Genomic DNA, 5,267 nt, shown 5'->3' on the forward strand with positions numbered 1-5,267 from the left:
ACCGCCCAACCCGAACCGCGCAGGCGCAGTCGGGAACCGCCCGCGCCTCCTTTCACCGCCGTGTTGAGCCGGCATCGCTCGCTGCGGCCCCCGCGCGCTTCCGTCCCGGGACCCTGAGCGGAGGTGGCTCTTCCCTGTGCCAGTCCAGCCAGGCTGCAGCTCTGTGCCCGCTGTGGGTGCACAAATCGTGGGGGGGGCATATGTCCCCCGCCCCACATACTGGGGGGCTAGGGTCAGGGGGGGGTAGCGGGTTGGGAGTGAGTGGTACCAGCTGGGCTGCAGGGTGGGGGGCTGTGGGTTGTTAGTGAGGGGCACTGGTAGGGTCAGAAAGCTGTTTTCTACTTGCTAGGTCAACTTGCTGGTGTTTACAGATGGGTCCTGGTACAAAAAGGGTTCAGAACCTCTGTTCTAACCCTAGCAGACAGGTGGACCCCAACTTCTCCGAGTCGCTGTGACCAAACACCAAAGGAGGATCGCTTTGCTCCAGCAAAACTAATCAGACCTCAATTTCACAGATGTTAAGGTCAGAAGAGTTCTTAAGATGGTGCAGGCCGGCCGGCCGTGTGGCATAGGACTTCCACAGGTGAAACACTGTAAGACTTGCAAGGTGAAATTCTACCTAAAGACCAGTTGTTTGTAGTTGAGATACAGTAGAGGTGGACAGCTTGCTGCATGAGTGCTAAAAGTGGCATGGGCAGCCTCTGTGTGGCACATGACAGATTGGAAAGGGAACAGAAGGAAGAGCAGCAGCTCAGGCAGGGGCAGAGGAGCTCGTTTGAGTTCTGTATCACAGCTGTTGGGGAATCAGTTGCATCCCTAAGTTAAATTGTTCCAAAGATTAGTTTCCTTCCCCAGTAAAGATGTGCACTTTATTTCCACTCAGAATTTATCTAGCTTCAATTTTCAGCTATTGTGAGCACAGGCTGCTGTGCTAGGTTTGCTCTGAAAACATACAAGTTGAGCTGCGCAGTCTGTGATAGACACAGGAGTTTTTGAATCTCTGTCAGGCTTAGATGTGACCTAGGAGCTGAATTGCTCAGCCCTGTTGACAAGCCCTCTTGCATAGGTTCAGAAGCAGGATTTTAGGTACCTAACAAACTTTAATGTAAAAAATGGAGGAACCTGCAAAGTTTAGGCACCTTTAAGGTAAGAGCAGCTGAACAAGGGTTTTTAGGATTGCATTTTTGGACTTGGGTATCTAATTTCTACATTTGGTAACTCAATTTCCTTTTGATCTGATCCTTAAAATTCAGATGACACTAAATTTAATATTCCCTGTGAACATCAATATAGCATTCCTCCTCATGTAAACAAAATGCAATTACTTGATTCCATATTGTTTTTCCTTGCCTTTTCAGTGCAGCTGTTGGATGGTGAGTGAATATGGATTGTGCATTGAATGTAACCTCATATCTCATTTACCGCAGAGACTGGGAGGCGGGTCTTAGAATGAGTCAGTGGCCCACAGGACCCTTTTCTTATTCAGACCATGCAAAGAAAATGGCATGTATATGAGGCAGGTGATACCCCCAACTTAATGGTTAGAAAGGAAATATTGAACAGTTTGTATCAGTTACACAACATGGTCCATCTTGGGCACTAAAGGTTATGTGAGACTAACGACATTTAGGCCTTGTGCCAGTCCTCTATACAAGAGTGAATTGCACACTGAAGGAGACAGATTCTGCAGAAAAGACAGCACATGATCATGCAGTTAAGACTGAGTTTCACATGAGGGTAGAGTCAAGGTTGTGTTATCAGTCTAAACTCTTGCCAAATTCTTAACTTGGAATGCTTCATTGTGCCACCTTAGTCTCTCTTTACTGTAGTTTGTCTATTGATAAAGTTACAAAATTGTGTTTTGAAGGATTTTTTTTAACATACCCAGTACTTAGGAAAGCATATCTTACCATCTCACCAGATAATGAATACAAACTGACTTGAATGTTAGCCCTGTCATATAGGATGAATAGATGTCTGAATCTGAAGAAATAAATGATAGATGCCCACTATTTTAATTTCAAGGAAGCAGCAGGTCTTTTATTTAACAATTATGTAAACAACATGATTGATGAAAATGGATTCAATGTCCTCCTCAGAGACCACTTAAACAATCTGTGTCTCTGTTTCTTCTCTGTACTTTCCTTTAGAGGTCTGGAGAGATCACAGGCTGGTAAAACGCCACATTAATTATGCAGTTCTGTAGGAGAAAACAGGAATTAGATGCCTATCAAGCATATCTTTTGAAAACTCTTGTATTTTTAATGGTAGTTACTCTGGGCTGGAATTAGAATAACAACCAAGAAGAGGTACTTGCCTAAAAACCCTTCCTTATTTTATGTAGACCTATGTCTAGCTTGCTCCGGGGTTTATAGGGTATGAGTGGTTTCTTTTGTGTATTTGCTCAGAACTCATTGCTTGATACTACATTGAACGTTTGCCTCTGCTTGTCTGGCCAAAGCGGGACTTCCCAAGCTTATGTGCATTTCAGCACCCATATATAGCTATGATTATTTGTGAGTATTTCAGGGTGCATGTCTTTTGAAAGGATGATGGTACTTCCTTTATGGAAAACATCATTTTGTATTGGTAGTTTTTCTCTGTACATCCAGTAATCATGAAAGTTAAGGTCAGAAGAGTTCTCAAGATCATCCAAACTAGCCTGCATAGAATGACACTCTTTCCACCTGTGTAGTTGAGTTAGATTATAACTGTTATTAGCATCTGAAGTGCAATGTCTACGTTTATCTTGGAATCAGCAGATTGATGTGTTCAAGTTCCTAATGACATTCCTCTTTTCAGTGTATGCTGAAATATTTGGACAATGGTCTCAACTTGTTTGACCATCTTGTCCTCCTTTGTAATTGAATCAGACTGTTTTTCATTTTATGGTTGAGGTGATAGATTCTATGGTGGCTGATATGCCTGATCTCTGCCTGGAATATACAGTTATAGACCAAACAAAGAGCAAGTGTTGTGGACTGGGAGGACTGGTCCTACTGTCTAGACTTATTATAAGTGCTTGTGCTCTGCCTGCCTTAAGTGTTGGTTTGGAACAGTTTCCATGGGGACCCCTCACGGGGAGGTGGGGCTGCTTCCTCCACTCCTCTTCCCTGCCCACGCAAATGCCTGTGGCCTTGTGTGTTTGTTTAGCGCTGCATATGGCTTTGTGAAATGTTGGGATGTTTTGAAATGGGGTGTTGGTGGGGTTGGGGCTGAATAGACTTCACTCCTCCCCTACCCCCCAATCTTTCCACGTATAATGGTGCAGTAAACGGAGACCATTTCTTTACTCCAAAAACCATTCTTTGCTGTTTCCTATGGAATTTGGGAATAAAGTGGCTAGATACAGCAGAGGCCTGTAGGAGGATTTTGGTCACCATCTCCCCGGGGGTGTATATAATTAACCTTTTCTCAGGACATGATTCAGGCTGGCTAGGTGGTGTTGTGTAATGAGCTGCTGTCCACTGTTTCCACCCCCTGACCAATGCCAGCCTCCAAAGAATAACCCCCCACCCCAGTGCTCCTCCCCACATGCTCTGCTCATCCTCCAAACTGTGTCCCCCACACACACAGAGGCACAGATGTTGTAAATAGTAAAATAATTTATTTTGATCAGTGTCTATATCCATGTGTGCTGCCAGTCAATTCCGCACAAGAAGGGCCACCCAACCAGCTTTACCTTGCAGGTATGTCCTCGGTGCCTGCGTTGCTCTCTGGCTACGTCACTTTGGCCGATGCCTGTCCCGCCTTGTCAGTCCACTCATGGCTGAAAACCTCTCCGTGGGTTTCGCAGATGTTGTGCAGCACTCAGGCTGCCACTATAAAGGCCGTAATGCTTTCTGGCTCCAGTTCAAGCCTACAGTTAAGTGCCCTCCATCGTTCTTTCAGTCGGCCAAAGGTGCATTTAACAGCCATCCTGTATTTGCTGAGATGGTCATTGAAAGGCATCTTCTGTGGGTCTGTAATGTGCCCTCCATAAGGCTTCATGAGCCAGGGCTTGAGGGGGTAGGTAGTGTCCGATTTATAAGCGGGGGAACAGCAACGCCACAGATCACTGTCTCAGGGACTCCAGGTGTGCAGTGTCTTTTCTCCGTGAGGCCAGGCAGCAGAGAGTTTGAGAGCACACGTGCATCATACGTGCTGCTGACCCACGCAGTACAAATGTTCGTGAACCAGTCCCAGTGGTCCATCACAGCTTGCAGGATCATGGAGGCAAATCCTTGATAACTGATGTCCTGCAGCACTTGCTGAAGCACGTCTTTACAAAGTGAGTACCACCCCAGAAAGGGCAAAGTAGCTCTGTTCGGCTTGCCTCTGTCCAGGAGTTAGCCAGAAGCATTAAAACTGAGCCTGTTCCCCCAACCGCGGTGGACTCTGGAGGAGTGCATGAGTGCCAGCAGGGCCAGGCGGCCACCGCTGTGGTTCAGGAAGCCAGGGCCAGTTCCAGGTGATCGTGGAGTAAAGGCAAAGAAGGCCAAGTAACTGACGGCTTCAACACTGGTGTTCCTTACAAAAAAGCCTCATGTTATGCTGTCTTTCTGTGTCTGGCTCCCTGATTTTGAAGGACCAGCAAAATCCCTGCTCAGTGCTGGGGGGTGGGTAGTTGGTTGGTGAGGAATGCAGAAATCAAACACCAAGCATTGGCTCAGACCATCACCAGTGGTGGAATTGGGGGGGGTACCACAAGCATTGTGTTTCACTTCTCTTGCTTCACCAATGCACTTTGCAAAGACCCCTAACAAGTCTTTTCCTGCAGTTCTGCCTGCTGCTTTTTCTGGGCGCTTGTTGCATTGCGGGGTGGTGCCAGGAAATCTTTCGTGCAAAGGTACACAAAGGGGCTGGCTGCCTCCACCCAGACAAGTCTGGCTTGCCACTGTCCCTGGGCATTGGCACTGGGGGTAACACCAGCATTGTAGCTCCCTTCCACCACATCACCCACACACTTTGAAAAGCCACCCAAAGGGGCTGCCCTCTGCAAAGTATTTTCCTCCTTTTTTTTTTGCACAGTGTTTTGGTGTTTTTTTCGGACAGGGTTTTTGCACTTTTTTCCAGCCCGGCACCAGCCTGTCTGGAGGTTTTTTTACACCAAAATGAGGGGAGGGGTTCTTGCCTTGCTTCAAGGCCTATAAATTGTGGGAGCAGTGGTTGGGGTGTGCATACGCTGTATCGACAAGAGAGGTTTGAAGTGGATGAGAGAGGACGGTACACCAGAGACAGAAGGACTCAGCCCAATGGGGATAGTTGGCCCTGGGGGGCACAGGAAT

The 5,267-nt window shown here is 47.0% G+C and overlaps 1 protein-coding gene across 1 annotated transcript in view; it reads right to left on the reverse strand.

The window, feature by feature from the left end:
- LOC102376737 (heat shock factor protein 5-like) overlaps positions 1 to 5,267 on the reverse strand; it is a gene marked incomplete at its 3' end in the record, with an annotated part of 19,917 nt that overhangs the window by 3,686 nt on the left and 10,964 nt on the right. The window lies entirely within an intron of this gene.

The sequence above is a fragment of the Alligator sinensis genome, unplaced genomic scaffold, assembly GCF_000455745.1.
Source record: "Alligator sinensis unplaced genomic scaffold, ASM45574v1 scaffold201_1, whole genome shotgun sequence".
Lineage (NCBI taxonomy): Eukaryota > Metazoa > Chordata > Crocodylia > Alligatoridae > Alligator > Alligator sinensis.